The following is a 16153-nucleotide window of genomic DNA, read 5'->3' as shown; positions in this document are numbered from 1 at the left end:
GTTAAACTCAAGCGTGAGGCTTCGTTAAACTCCAGAGTGAGGCTTCGTTAAACTCCAGAGCGAGGCTTCGTTAAACTCCAGCGCGAGGCATCGTTAAACTCAAGCGTGAGGCTTCGTTAAACTCCAGAGTGAGGCTTCGTTAAACTCCAGAGTGAGGCTTCGTTAAACTCCAGAGCGAGGCTTCGTTAAACTCCAGAGCGAGGCTTCGTTAAACTCAAGCGTGAGGCTTCGTTAAACTCCAGAGTGAGGCTTCGTTAAACTCAAGCGTGAGGCTTCGTTAAACTCCAGAGTGAGGCTTCGTTAAACTCCAGAGTGAGGCTTCGTTAAACTCCAGAGCGAGGCTTCGTTAAACTCCAGCGCGAGGCATCGTTAAACTCAAGCGTGAGGCTTCGTTAAACTCCAGAGTGAGGCTTCGTTAAACTCAAGCGTGAGGCTTCGTTAAACTCCAGCGCGAGGCTTCGTTAAACTCAAGCGCGAGGCATCGTTAAACTCAAGCGTGAGGCTTCGTTAAACTCCAGAGTGAGGCTTCGTTAAACTCCAGAGCGAGGCTTCGTTAAACTCCAGAGCGAGGCTTCGTTAAACTCCAGCGCGAGGCATCGTTAAACTCAAGCGCGAGGCATCGTTAAACTCAAGCGTGAGGCTTCGTTAAACTCCAGAGTGAGGCTTCGTTAAACTCCAGAGTGAGGCTTCGTTAAACTCCAGCGCGAGGCATCGTTAAACTCAAGCGCGAGGCATCGTTAAACTCAAGCGTGAGGCTTCGTTAAACTCCAGAGCGAGGCTTCGTTAAACTCCAGAGCGAGGCTTCGTTAAACTCCAGCGCGAGGCATCGTTAAACTCAAGCGCGAGGCATCGTTAAACTCAAGCGCGAGGCTTCGTTAAACTCAAGCGTGAGGCTTCGTTAAACTCCAGCGCGAGGCTTCGTTAAACTCCAGCGGAAGTCTTCGTTAAACTCAAGCGCGAGGCTTCGTTAAACTCAAGCGTGAGGCTTCGTTAAACTCAAGCGTGAGGCTTCGTTAAACTCAAGCGCGAGGCTTCGTTAAACTCAAGCGTGAGGCTTCGTTAAACTCAAGCGTGAGGCTTCGTTAAACTCAAGCGTGAGGCTTCGTTAAACTCAAGCGTGAGGCTTCGTTAAACTCAAGCGTGAGGCTTCGTTAAACTCCAGCGCGAGGCTTCGTTAAACTCCAGCGGAAGTCTTCGTTAAACTCAAGCGCGAGGCTTCGTTAAACTCAAGCGCGAGGCATCGTTAAACTCAAGCGTGAGGCTTCGTTAAACTCCAGCGCGAGGCTTCGTTAAACTCCAGCGCGAGGCTTCGTTAAACTCCAGCGCGAGGCTTCGTTAAACTCCAGCGCGAGGCCTCGTTAAACTCCAGCGCGAGGCTTCGTTAAACTCCAGCGCGAGGCTTCGTTAAACTCAAGCGCGAGGCTTCGTTAAACTCCAGAGTGAGGCTTCGTTAAACTCAAGCGCGAGGCCTCGTTAAACTCCAGCGCGAGGCTTCGTTAAACTCAAGCGTGAGGCTTCGTTAAACTCAAGCGCGAGGCCTCGTTAAACTCCAGAGTGAGGCTTCGTTAAACTCAAGCGCGAGGCTTCGTTAAACTCAAGCGCGAGGCCTCGTTAAACTCAAGCGCGAGGCCTCGTTAAACTCCAGCGTGAGGCTTCGTTAAACTCAAGCGCGAGGCCTCGTTAAACTCCAGAGTGAGGCTTCGTTAAACTCAAGCGCGAGGCCTCGTTAAACTCCAGCGCGAGGCTTCGTTAACCCTTCAGCGGCGGCTCACGCAGAACAGGAACACACAAGGAACAATCCTCACACCTTCACTCTAAATGCTAATGGCATCAGAAGAGCAAAGTTTGGAAACGAGTCTCCAACAGCAATCAGACTCCATAATTAAATTACAGTCTAATTAACGTCTATTAATGTGTGTGTGAAGCGCACCTGGGGATTAGAGCGCAAATCCTCATAAAGCCTCCCGGAGGAGATGAAGGCAGGAATCACACACTGTGCTCTGTGCAGAAGACAACCATGAAGCAGATTTATTAACATTAATGTTTAAATGCGTGTCAAACATCAGCGCTAGCCTCGTTTAATTCAGCTCACGGGGGGAGCCGAGAGGTCGAGCAGGGTCAGAGGTCGATCAAGGTCAGAGGTCAGCGCTACTGAAGGGAGTTTAGTGTTGGAGGTTGAGTCCAGTTTCTTCATTCTCCAATCCGCCTCTGTTTTCAGATCGCAATATTCAGAGAGCATATCCAGAATATAAGTGTCTAATATGGAGCCTCATTTTCATTCGTCATATAGTTTAATATAAATACACACTGAAATGCAGAATTTTTATATTTATTAAGTTTTACAAATATGTATATTATTAAATATGATGTATATTAAATACATTATTATTATTAAATATGTATTTAAATATTATATAATATTATATGTGTGTGTATTCACTGAAAAAAACACATTTCAATTAAATTGTACTGCTCTGTATGTGCATAGCCACAATAACTGTAATACGAACTATTTGTTATAATTGAATAATTCTAAATTATTATTAACTGTTATAAGTTATGTAATTTATAACTTTATTATCATTAATTAACTGAACCAGATTTCCAGAGTGTTTATTGGCTGATTTTCAAGTGTTGTTTTGTGGAGTTTGTGAATAGAAAGTCCACGTGAGAAACACAGTTGTTTTTCTGCCTCTATTTAAAGACACACACTGATATTTATTCCATTTGTAAGAGCTTTAAAATATTTATTTGCTGAACAGAGATGTTGGAGTGGAGGAAAGCGGCGGATGGTAGTTTAATGGACACAATGACACACACACTGCGTGAGTACTGTGCGCTCTGTGTTTATGATGAGTGATATCATAAGCAGTTAATATGACTCTCTCTGACAGACAGCAGATGTTTGCAGATTTCAGCTTCACCTGCACCCGTTTCATTAATCTGTCAACACATTATGTCTCAATATTTCTCGTCGTCATATAACCCTTCATGCCTGAAGAGCACATTCATAAACACATCACATCATATTACATATTACAAGCTTTCCCCCAAATTCAAATTGATGGAAAGGATCTGATTATTGAGTTCAACTTTAAAAGCGTGATGGAGCTGAAGTGACCAGTTCACTCGAGGTAAATTAAAAGTAATAATTAATAAGCATATAGAAATGGGGGCTGTATGAAGCCAGTGTGCATGGCCTCGGGGAATGTCAGTGGGAATGTGTGTTTGACCTCTGTATCTGTGGGAAGTGTGTTTGATGGCGCGCTGACAGCTCGTTTCAATACCCCTCTACAATCAGCAGTCATACATACTAATAGAAACCTCAGCATCAGCTGTCAATCAAAGTGCAGCTTCAGAAGAGTCATGTGTAAACTCTGGATAATACGATACATCATATACATCTATATCAGTATGCTGTAAAATAGTTTATCACACGTTCCTGAGTTCCTGATCTCAGTGGTGTTCTCCTATGCTACGATGATAGGGTGTAGTGTTGCTAAGGTGTTCTGATGGTTGATAGAGTGTTCAGGGTGGTTGCTATGTGGTTGTTGAAATGCTCTGGTACACTGTAAAAAGTGAATATGGGTGTAAGTTGGATTACTAGAACTATTTGAGTCTATTTACTTCGTATTTCTGCTTTCCTAATCGTAATTGATTATTGTACACTCATTCAACTTGAACGCATAGAAATTCACAGACACTCAGATATCTCGCTTTCACCCAAAGTGTAATTTCCCTTTAAGGACCCTCGCGTCAGACGTTTTATTGCTGACGTCATGACGCATAAGCCTGTCTGGAACTTTCTGCTCGACCGCCATTTTCTTTTTCGCACTCGGATGAATAAGGTAGGTTGGAAGTTTTGTTTTTTAATTAATATACTCAAATATGCAACTTTTGGACGTTTGTTTTAGTTGTTTATGAGTTAATGAATGTTGTTTGTGAACATGAATACTAACAAAATCGCAATTAACCACATTTTTAAACGTACGTTTGCAAACTAGCATTACTGAATAGTTCTATGCAAGTTAACGTTAAACATGATGTTATCTTTAACTTAACTCGTTTGTTTTATAAAAATGTGTTCAGTTTGGATCTTGGGACTTGTGTAACAGTTATTAAATAGTTTAAAAAAGGATAACCGTCTGTGCCGCGTGAGAAATTGGAAATGCTTTGGGCGGGAAGTGCTCGGGGAGCGGGACAAAATGCTCGAATTTGAATTCCTGCAGTACAATATTTGAGTTTTATTTTTTGTCTGTTCTTTTATTTGTCTTTGAAACGTTAGCTCTGACTTATTCATCGACTTTTTTCGCCCAAAATGATGCTGAAAGTCTGTGATAAACGCCATTGGGTGCATCTCAATCAGTTCATTAAGTTAACCAGGGCACTGATCAGGGAGTCAGCCCATTAACGTTACCTGATTCCCTGATCTGTGGCCTGTGCTTAACGCTAGCTTAATTTGCCTAGCTCGAGGTGTTTCATGCAGGAAAACAAATCGGGGTTTTCTTTAAAATTATGATTTTTTTTTGTAGAAAATAGTAGTATTTCAGAACTAATTAATTACTTGACCTTGAAGTTAAATACTAATGATACAACATTTTTCTCTCCTTATGACTGAAAGCTTTTTCAAGTTTGACGATTGAGGACGACACTTTGCTATAACATTACATGGTAAGTATTTTCTATTAATTTAAGTAATTTCTAATTTCTTCTATTGATAATAGATAATATGAATTACTAATGTTGGACATGTTTGAGTAAATTCCATCTAACGTTGTCTAATGCTATTGACTTGCATTTTATCCTAATTAAGAATTTTGAACTAAAACTAAAAGAATTAAGAACTAAAATTGGCATCAAATACCCTTATGACATCCCGAATGCATGTGCCTTTTTTGATTCTCAGAAATAACTTTTTTTAGTTTATACAGTGTAAACCAATTTTGAAGCTAAAAATGATTATGATGTGACATGTATTGTGCATGTAAAAGGTGCACAAGTACTGGCTGATTTAAAGGGAATAGTTCACTTTGAAATTAATTTTTGGTGTGTTTTAGCTTACCTCAAGGCAGGGCATCCAAGATGTCTTTGTTTCCACAGTATTTTCAATTTTGATATTTTTCGGTCAAACCGTTGTCTATCAGTCATATAATGCAGGTCTATGGTCACCACCTCAAAGAGCATGCAATGCAATGGAAGATTATTTCGATATATCTAAATATGTTTAGTGAAAGGTAAAACTTCTGAAATCTCTGTGTAAACAATGAGTGACGTTGACTTGCAAGCGATCACTTCCGGCGCGTGCGCAGACCGAAGCGCCCATGCCGTCAGTTCAGTTTGACATGGCTGTGTTACACGAGGTAAAAACGATATAAATACTGTTCGTTTTCTCACACAAACCGCTTGTTTCGTTTCTTAGGCCATCAATGTGTACTTACATTTATGAGTCATTCAATCATCTTTAATTTTTGACTTATTAAAGATTCTAAAAAAACCTAAAAAAAAATTCTGTTTTGAACGGTAACGTAGACATCAGTGTTTATATCTGAATAATGATTTTTTTTATACTTCTGTGATGTATATACTTTGTCCAGTCATTAATACAACCTTTTATAGTTTTGTAAATTAAGTTTTGTTTATATTTTCTTGTCCTTTGCTATCCTTGGGGAAATCTGATTCTCCATTACAGATTACTCCGAATTTTAAAAATAAGAAAAATAATCACAAATGCTTTTTCACAGACTGAAAACATTCACACGGAAAGAAGAGTGTCCTGAAGGCCCTCATCGTTTTCCTGGGGAAAAATCCGGTAACTCTTTAAAATAATGGTCCGTAGTTAACAAGTAGCTATGCAGGAAGTAATAGGTAGCACTGCATTAACACCGAACTTAATACTATTAACTAATATGGAAGCAATATTAACTAAGCATTAAGTAATAGGTAATTTAGTACAAAGGTAGTTCCTTGGTAGGTATTTGATTATTACTAAAGAAATATATCCTCATTGAGAACTACTACTCTTGCCAGGATGGACGCATGTTCTCTGTTTATTTAAAACTTAAACATAAAATAATACTAATAAAGACAGTTTTTAAAAATAAACCTTAAATAATTAGGAAGTGATGCTGACACTCTCATGATTGGATTAGTTCACTATTATGAGCTCTATTGAATGTCAGTCACATATATCTCAGACTCCAAAGACCTATAACTTTATGTTACAGTAGCTGTCTGAGGAGGACTTCTCTTTAGGACATGAATATAAACATTGATGTTCACTTGTCAAAAACAGTTTGCATCTTTAATGAAGAAATTGGCTGCATTTATGTTACGATAAGCGCAAAACCACATCTTCCAGATTACAGTGTTTGTTAGAATATTAGTGCCTCACAGAACCTGTACAGTATGTGTCAAATATAAAATTAAATAACTTGTATCATTTGTGAAAAACCTGTTAACTCATCAATAACTACTTAAGCGTTACCTTGTCATCCCGCAGGAACTACTAGTGATGTGGCCCATTATTTTAAAGTGAAAAACATGTTAACTCCTAACTAACTACAAGCGTTACCTTGTCATCCCACAATGTTTACACAAGTTATTTAATTTTATATTTGACACATACTGTACAGGTTCTGTGAGGCACTAATATTCTAACAAACGCTGTAATCTGGAAGATGTGGTTTTGCGCTTATTGTAACATAAATGCAGCCAATTTCTTCATTAAAGATACAAATTGTTTTTGACAAGTGAACATCAATGTTTATATTCATGTCCTAAAGAGAAGTCCTCCTCAGGCAGCTACTGTAACATAGTTATAATAGTGAACTAATCCAATCATGAGAGTGTCAGCATCACTTCCTAGTTATTTAAGGTTTATTTTTTAAAAACTGTCTTTATTAGTATTATTTTATGTTTAAGTTTTAAATAAACAGAGAACATGCGTCCATCCTGGCAAGAGTAGTGGTCACAATCTCAACCTAGCTAATGTATTTGGGGGGATGTATAAACTTCATAAACTGGTTTCCACAAAGAACCCATTTGAGGCACATGCTTCTGAAATGTTATGACCATGTTAAGAGTATAAAACCCCCACAATTGTTCACTTTTTAGACATGTTACTTTTGTGATTTAGTAATTAATTGATTATTAATTCTTAGTTCGCAAGTAGTTCTCAATGAGGATATATTTCTTTAGTAACGATCAAATACCTACCAAGGAACTACCTTTGTACTAAATTACCTATTACTTACTGCTTAGTTAATATTGCTTCCATATTAGTTAATAGTATTAACTTCGGTGTTAAAGGGTTAGTTCACCCAAAAATGAAAATTCTGTCAGTATTTACTCACCCTCATGTTGTTCCAACCCCGTAAGACCTTCGTTCATCATCGGAACACAAATTAAGATATTTAAGATATTAAGATCGCTCCTGCATACAGTCCATAGGCTTCTTGAGGGACTGGCTCTTGCTGTCCTCGAAAAGTCATAAAAGACATCGTTAAAATAGTCCAAGTGACTACAGTGGCTCAATCTTAAGTTTATCAAACGACGAGAACACTTTTGTGCGCAAAAAAACAACAAAAATAACGACTTTATTTCAACTATTCGTTTATTTCTCCCTCTGCGCGAGTCAGGTTACTAGTTTAATAGCGTAAGTTTCTGTCATTGTACGTCACACGCATCACACACACATGACCAGCGTCAGCCAATAGTGAGCCTACGTGTGACGAAGCTCTACGTAATCACACTACGTTAACTGACTACAGGCTCATGGAGAAGGAAGTGAATAGTTGAAATAAAGTCGTTATTTTTGTTGTTTTTTTGAGCACAAAAGTGTTCTCGTCGTTTGATAAACCTTAGATTGAGCCCCTGTAGTCACTTGGACTATTTTAACGATGTCTTTAATGACTTTTCAGGGACAGCAAGAGCCAGTCCCTCAAGAAGCCTATGGACTGTATGCAGGAGTGATCTTAATATCTTAAATATCTTAATTTGTGTTCCGAAGATGAACGAAGGTCTTGCGGGGTTGGAACAACATGAGGTTGAGTAAATACTGACAGAATTTTCATTTTTGGGTGAACTAACCCTTTAATGCAGTACTACTTATTACTTCCTGCATAGCTACTTGTTAACTACGGACCATTATTTTAAAGTGTTAACGAAAATCCTCAAGACCTTATCAAGGAGTACCTTGTGAGTTGAAATTCTGCATGTTCTATTTAGATTTTTCAGAAAGTTTAAATTTGTGTTTTGTAGTTATGACTGCAAGATGTTTATTTATTTTTTTATTTTTTTATGTACATTTCTTTAGGATAAGCAGCGAGACGATTGGGAGGGTGAGCTGGAGCAGTTCACCATGGCGGTGTATGTTATTCGGAAGGAGGGGGGAGAACATCACGAACCACCGGCTGACATAGGTGTCGTCATCGAGGGTGTTAAAGTTTTGAATGAACTGCCTTCGTTCACATCAGCTTGTGCCTTGCTTCTCGGGATGATATACATCATCAATCTGGCTTACCCAAAACCGCTTCGTTTTACTTTCGAGGTATTCCAGAAAGTTCTCTTGCAGCTTGAACAGCGAAAGATGTCACTAAAAGTTCAAAGTCTTTTCAGTAGACAACAGTGAACTTGCAGTAATGTTTGAATGTGCATATGTCTAGTCTGTGTTTGAAAGAATGTTGGATGTTTAATTTGTTTTCTTATGTTTGTAGACTATCCATTTGTACATTCATACGTCTAGTATGAATGTGTAGTTGTTTGTTTGAATCTGATTGATTCACTTTAAATTTAGGGCATTACCTGTAAAGCTCTTCTCATACAGTATGGTTCTATTTGAAAGATTAAAGGGAAAGTTCACCCAAAAATGGTTCAAGTTGTTCCAAACCTGCATGAGTTAGTTTCTTCTGCTGGACACAAAAGAAGATTTGTTGAAGAATGTTGGTGACCTGGCAATTGAAGGCACCCATTGACTTCCTGTATCTTTGGAAGTCAACAGTCAAACAATTCAGAAGTCAACTGTCTGGTTACCAACATTCTTCAAAACATCTTCTTTTGTGTCCAGCAGAAGAAACTAACTCATGCAGGTTTGGAGCAACTTGAACCATTTTTGGGTGAACTATCCCTTTAATTGTTTTTAGGTGGCTCATTTAAAGGGTTAGTTCACCCAAAAATGAAAATTAAGTCATTAATTACTCACCCCCATGCTGTACCAACCCTGTAAGACCTTCGTTCGTCTTCGGAACACAAATGAAGATATTTTTGATTAAATTTGAGAGCTGTATAACTACCAATCAATACGATTTCCACGACGCATGCGCGAGAATTGCGATCTCCTTCAACTACTTCAGTTCAGTTCACGCGCATGCGTCGTGGAAATCGTATTGAAGTGTCATTTCAGGCCAACAAGGAAGAAAAGGAATAGTAGAATAAAGTCGTTATTTTTGTTTGTTTTTTCGCACAAAAAGTATTCTCGTCGCTTGATAAACTTATAGTTGAGCCACTGTAGTCACATGGAATATTTAAACATTTTCTTCATTGACTTTCTGGGCCATCAAGAGCCAGTTCCGGCAGTCTATGTGGTAGTTATACAGCTCTCAAATTTAATCAAAAATATCTTCATTTGTGCTCCGAAGATGAACGAAGGGGTTGGTACAGCATGGGGGTGAGTAATTAATGACTTAATTTTCATTTTTGGGTGAACTAACCCTTTAAGGGCATAACCACTATGTTTTTATATTTATTTTTATAAATATGTTGGCTTATGCAGTTTTGAGCATAATTCAGTGCAAAGGCAACTTTGCAAAAAGACTGTTAATGGAACAAGTGTGTCAGTAAATGGAATTTCATTGGCACAACAAATGTTTGTAAAAAAAAATCTCAAAGTTTGTAATATGAAAAATACCGATGGTGTATAAAATGAATTAATGTTAATAAATATTTCTCCAGCAATTTGAGTCTTCTGTGATTGACCTGAAATTAAGTTGAGTTAACTTATTTTTTTTAGGTGTTACCAATTGAAGTAATTTTTTTAAGTTGATCCAACTGTAGGAAAAATTAATAAATTTAAGTTGGAATGCAGTGAAATTAAGTCAGACTAATGTAAATAATAGGATTGAATGAACTCAAATAATTTAAGTGTGATTGACCTAGTAAAATTAAGTTGAGAAAATGTAATAATTTAAGTTGAGAGAACTTAATTTTTTTAGGTGTTACCAATTGAAGTAATTTTTTTAAGTTGATCCAACTGTTCACTTTTTACAGTGTAGTTGCTAGAGTGCTCAGGCTGCTTACTTGGGTGTTGCTAGCTATGTGGTTTAAAATGTTCTGGTTTAGCTTAGCTTAGTTTAGCTTAGCTTCGTTTAGTTTAGTTTATTGTCCTTTCAGAAATTCTTCTTGTGTCTGCGGCACCCTTCAGTCATCACCAACCCTTGTTTGGTTGTTGCTAGGGTGTTGCTATGTGGTTGCAAAAGTGGTCTGGTGTTTGCTAAAGTGTTCAGGTGCTTGATTGGGTGTTTCTATGTGGTTGCTAAAATGTTCTGGTTGTTGCTAGGTTGTTGCTATGTGGTTGCTAGAGTGTTTGAGTGGTTGCTAGGGTGTTGCTGTTTGGCTGCTGAAATGTCCTGGTGGTTGCTAGAGTGTTCGGGTTGTTGCTAGGGTGCTGCTATGTGGCTGCTGAAATATCTTGGTGGTTGCTAGGGTGATTGGGCGGTTGCTAGGGTTTGCTATGTGGCTACTGAAATATCCTGGTGATTGCTAGAGTTTTCGGGTGGTTGCTAGGGTGTTGCTATGTGGCTGCTGAAATGTCCTGGTGGTTGCTAGATTGTTCGGGTGGTTGCTAGGGTGTTGCTATGTGGCTACTGAAATATCCTGGTGGTTGCTAGAGTGTTTGGGTGGTTGCTAGGGTGTTGCTATGTGGCTACTGAAATATCCTGGTGGTTGCTAGAGTGTTCGGGTGGTTGCTAGGGTGTTGCTATGTGGCTACTGAAATATCCTGGTGGTTGCTAGAGTGTTCGGGTGGTTGCTAGGGTGTTGCTATGTGGCTACTGAAATATCCTGGTGGTTGCTAGAGTGTTCGGGTGGTTGCTAGGGTGTTGCTATGTGGCTGCTGAAATGTCCTGGTGGTTGCTAGAGTGTTCGGGTGGTTGCTAGGGTGTTGCTATGTGGCTGCTGAAATATCTTGGTGGTTGCTAGAGTGTTTTGGTGGTTGCTAGGGTGTTGCTATGTGGATGCTGAAATATCCTGGTGGTTGCTAGAGTGTTCGGGTGTTGCTAGGGTGTTGCTATGTGGCTGCTGAAATATCTTGGTGGTTGCTAGGGTGTATGAGTGGTTGCTAGGGTTTGCTATGTGGCTACTGAAATATCCTGGTGGTTGCTAGAGTGTTCGGGTGGTTGCTAGGGTGTTGCTATGTGGCTGCTGAAATATCTTGGTGGTTGCTAGAGTGTTTGGTTGGTTGCTAGGGTGTTGCTATGTGGATGCTGAAATATCTTGGTGGTTGCTAGAGTGTTCGGGTGGTTGCTAGGGTGTTGCTATGTGGATGCTGAAATATCTTGGTGGTTGCTAGAGTGTTCGGGTGATTGAAAAGTATCCTGCACCCTCAAATCTGTTTTGTTTATTGTGTATGTTTTCATTCATGAATGTCGTACAAATATGCAATAGTGACTAGTGAAGATGTTGCCTTAGTAACACTAATAAACAGCATTACGCTCTCACAACCAAATGAAACATTTCCTACTCTACTTATTTCCCTTAACTTGTTGTTTTTAAGCCAGCATGTTTGTGTTGGTCTTTGCAAGCACACAGACAGAAGTGTCCTCATTCAGATCAGTGCAGTCACATCTGTAATATTCCGATTATACGTAATCAAACACAGATCATAGTCTCGAGTTATTACTGTGGTCTCACATTAGCGTTAGATTTAAATCTGTCGATGAGGAACGGAAAGGCTTTCCTCTGTTGTTCGGGACAGAGACTCGGGATGGTTCTCTGCGGGGGCTTTTATTTACGCTTCTCTCCTGCAGAAACTTGTGTCTAAAAGAGCCTTTTTTCCAGGGCTATCAGCGCAGACTCGCTCTATCTGCAGGGGTTCAGGTTAAACTTCAAATGGATGTGTTTACGCCTGGAAAAGTGGAGAGGAAAGAGAGAGAAAATGTCTCGGGTTATGTTTGAAAGAAATAAAACCAGAAAATAGAAATGGAAAGGTCTGAGGATTGAGTCTGCAGGGACAGTGACTAAAGTAGCCCAGCGGCGTTAGATATGCATGAGCGCTGAATCACCGAGTGTGTGTGTGTGTGTGTGAAGCGCAGCGGGAAGGTGCTTGTGTTCTCCGCCGTGTCCTTCCTTCTGTCCTACGATGACTGGAGGCCATTCCTGAAGAATAACACAGATTATCTGCTAAAACTTTCTTTTTAAACCGTCTCCATATAAAACTGAACTTCTGGAGTTCATGGACACGAATGTTATTTAAAGACTGAAGAAACTTGGGGTAGATTTGCACAAATAAAAGAAATGGCAACATTGAATAATCGCCTGTTAACAAACATTCGTCACTTCAGTGAGTTGTTCCTGCATTAAATAAATTCATCTTTCACTAACTGTGATTTTGTATATGAAGAGTTTGGATGCAAAAGCCTCTAAGTGCCATTTGAAATTTTCTTCTAGAATGATCATTTTTGTCAAGCTTGTATATTTAAGTTCAGTGATTTCACTTAAATGGCAATGATAATTACCTACTAATTGTTACTTAAGTGAAATTACTGAACTTAAATATACAAGTTTGATAAAAATCATCATTAAAGAAGAAAATTTCAAATGGCATTTAGAGGCTTTTGCATCTGAACTCTTCATATGTACATTTCTGAAATACATAACAGATCAGTGTAAACTGTAATGTCGTGCACGCTCTGTAAAGCTGTGATGTGAAAAGCGCTATATGAATAATTGTGAATTGGATTGAATTAAACGTGAAATTTGAAGTAGATAAACAACATTAAGCAGCTTTTTTGGGTTATTTATTAATTGTAAATACGTTTCCTTGCTTTTCCCGCGTGTGCTGCTACTTTCATTGATTGGGTTCTGGCTCTTTTGTTTTTGTCATTTATTGAATGACCTCGGTAACACAATTCCACATTTATTTCCCATTTTCTCTCGGTTCGCTCTTAGTTTTACTGCGAGAGTGATATTTGCAAGGAAATAGGCTGTTGCCGGTGTTCAATCCCTCTCGGTCCCAGATGCATAAGCGACAGAGACAGTCTGAACACGTCGGATGAGGAGGAATCGGCTTTTCCATTCTGTCAGACTTCAGCGCCGAGGCGCCCGTGAAATAACCATGATGTGTCCTGACTCCATTGCTTTGTAATGGAAAATATGATGGATCCAAACCACTCTGAGACCCAGAAGAGTTGTAGACAAGTGTCTGACAAAATATAGACACGATCCCACCAAAGACTGGCTGGCATGAGTTAGTGGGAAACCCATGAGTGATGAGTCTGTCAGCAGCCGAAATAGAAATCAGTGTGAAGCTGCGTTTGCATCGTAAACAGATTATCTGACACCTCGTACAGTCTCCCAAGTGTACATTCAATTCAATAAAGATGTATTTGTGTAGCACTATTCACAACACACATCTGTGATCTGTTATTATCAGGGACTGTGTTGTAGTACTCGAGACTCGGACTCGTCTCGGACTCGGTCTCGAGACCATATTTTAATGGTCTTGGTCTTGTCATGGACTCGTGTGCATTTGGACTCGGAATTGACTCGTACTCGAACATTTTTTTTTTAGGACTCGGAATTATTCCCGAGTCCACTCGAGTTCAATTAAAAATATTTTTCATGATTATTAATGTATGTGAATAAAATATTTCTTTAAATTGATTGACACGCCCAGTGATTGGTGATTTTCTAGTGCGCAACTGCGCATGACAAATTGTAATAAAATTTCTTGTAACGCCACTATGTGGCCTTTTTACCCTAAACGGATCATATTTTTTAAACTCTAAGTAAATTCAGTAAAAAAAAAAAAAAAGGATTTCTCTAAGTAAATAAAAGTAAATTAGGTAATCAACCCTCACTGGTCTCGGTCTCGACTCGGACTCGAGTGAGGTGGTCTCGACTACAACACTGATCAGGGACTGTCTGAGTTATGCATTTCAGAAATGTACTAATTAATTCAATAATTTATGCAAAAAATGTGTAATAGTTTAAGGCAGAAACAATGAGCTTACTGAAGTAATGAATACTTTATATCATAATAAGTGTGATTTATTAGTAGTGTTTAACTAACACACTAGTACTAGTGTTGATAGTTATGCGATAAAAAAATAATTTTTGATATGTTTTATCTTACCTCAAGGGCATCCGAGATGTAGGTGTCTTTGTTTCCACAGTATTTTCAAGTCAAACCGTTGTTGTCTATCAGTCATACACTGGAGGCTAAGGGGGTCCACCAAAGAGAAGTCCAAATTAAACATGATTTAATGACTCGTAAATGTAAGTACACGTTGATGGCCTAAGACACGAAACGAGCGGTTTGTGTGAGAAAACCAACAGTGTTTATATCGTTTTTACCTCTTGTAATCATAGTGATCTGAATCAGTTCAATGTTACGCCGGAAGTGATCGCTTGCGTGACGTCACTCAATATTTACACGGAGATTTCGGAAGTTTTACCTTTTACTAAATATATTTAGATATACCGAAATCGTCTTCCATTGCGGTTTCCCGTATATCTAAATATGTTTAGGGAAAGGTAAAACTTCCCAAATCTCTGTATAAACAAAGAGTGACGTCGGCGCGCGAGCGATCACTTCCAGACCGAAGCGCCCGTGCCGTCAGATCATTTTGTCGTGGCTGTGATTACAAGAGGTAAAAACGATATAAACACTGTTGGTTTTCTCACACAAACCGCTCGTTTCGTGTCTTAGGCCATCAGTGTGTACTTACATTTACGAGTCATTAAATCATGTTTAATTTGGACTTCTCTTTGGTTAATTTGGACTTCTCAACGGTTTGACTGAAAAATGTCAAAATTGAAAATACTGTGGAAACAAAGACACCTACATCTTGGATGGCCTTGAGTTAAGATAAAAAATATCAAAAATTATTTTCAAAGTGAACTATCCCTTTAAAGTCCCCTGCAGTCGATCATTTTATCCCTTATAACTCATCAAATCACCAAATGATTGAAACTTTTTTACCTTGAAAAAATGCCTTAAAATATCTTGAATGTAACTCGACACCCTTGCCTCGTTTAGTATGCAAATGAGCCCCGTCTCCACTCACTCCCTCACTCAGAGATCCACTGGTTGACACACATAAACAACATTAAACGCTGGATTCTCCCCACAGAGGGAGTTATTTGCTCTTCGATTTTTCAATTCTGCTCCACAAATCCTAGTATTGCTGTTTGTAATGTGATGTTAATGTTTGCGATATGAGTGTGTGGGACTGGTGTTCGCTCGAGAGGGTTAGCAGACGCGCTCTCAATAGGCCGTTTGAACACACTTTAGATGACAACATCCATTACGTTTGACTGGTGTGGCAGGCGATTAGAAGGAACCGCTGAAGTGATTAGCGTCCCGTTGGGCAGAGCCGTCGAGCGGAACGCCATATGGAACGCCACTGAATAAACAAGATGGATCCGCGACGGGGAGCTTTGTTAGCGTGTTAGCATGGGGTCAAAGGTCAGCTGCCGATTGCATTTGCTCTCGCTGAGTTAAAAGCATCTCAGATTTCCCCCCAAAAACATGCAGTTCATCATTACATGCAAGTATTATGCGAATGTGCCGTTAAGAGAAGCGTCCTCTCATTGGATGAGGACACGCAGCCTCATGAAATTTTAAACTACAACAATTATCCAGTTTTCTCCTACTATTAAAATAAACAGATGCCAGCGTTGTCGTTTATGGTGTCTAACGCACACACACACCTGTGTTTTAGTAGTAGTTTGTGTAGTTTAGCCTTTACATTCGGCATGAAAGGGAAGTTGCGCTGGTCTCTTCTCCTCTATTGTGTCGTATATCGAGTGAAACGCTTCAGGAGGGCGGGGCTTGACGATGTGGGCGGGGCTTGATTGTGTCTGTGGGGAATTGATTGAATGGGTTTTATTTATTTATTTATTTTATTTTATTTAAATGGAACAATGCATATTAATG

At 39.2% G+C, this 16153-nt stretch overlaps 1 protein-coding gene and 2 long non-coding RNA genes across 12 annotated transcripts in view; all 3 read left to right on the top strand.

The window, feature by feature from the left end:
* Positions 1 to 16153, top strand: part of ptprma (protein tyrosine phosphatase receptor type Ma) — a 194643-nt gene that overhangs the window by 135476 nt on the left and 43014 nt on the right. The gene's annotated exons all lie outside the window — the stretch shown is intronic.
* Positions 3758 to 5832, top strand: LOC148969651 (uncharacterized). Its single transcript, XR_016149138.1, has 3 exons — positions 3758 to 3848; positions 4622 to 4671; positions 5742 to 5832. It is a non-coding gene; the product is annotated as an uncharacterized LOC148969651 (long non-coding RNA).
* LOC148969650 (uncharacterized) lies at positions 7950 to 9951 on the top strand. Its single transcript, XR_016149139.1, has 2 exons — positions 7950 to 8196; positions 8315 to 9951. It is a non-coding gene; the product is annotated as an uncharacterized LOC148969650 (long non-coding RNA).

This window comes from Pimephales promelas, chromosome 22, assembly GCF_988280905.1.
Source record: "Pimephales promelas chromosome 22, fPimPro1.hap1.1, whole genome shotgun sequence".
NCBI lineage: Eukaryota > Metazoa > Chordata > Actinopteri > Cypriniformes > Leuciscidae > Pimephales > Pimephales promelas.
The sequence above is the reverse complement of the archived record's forward strand: the minus strand, read 5'-3'. Positions and strand labels throughout refer to the sequence as shown.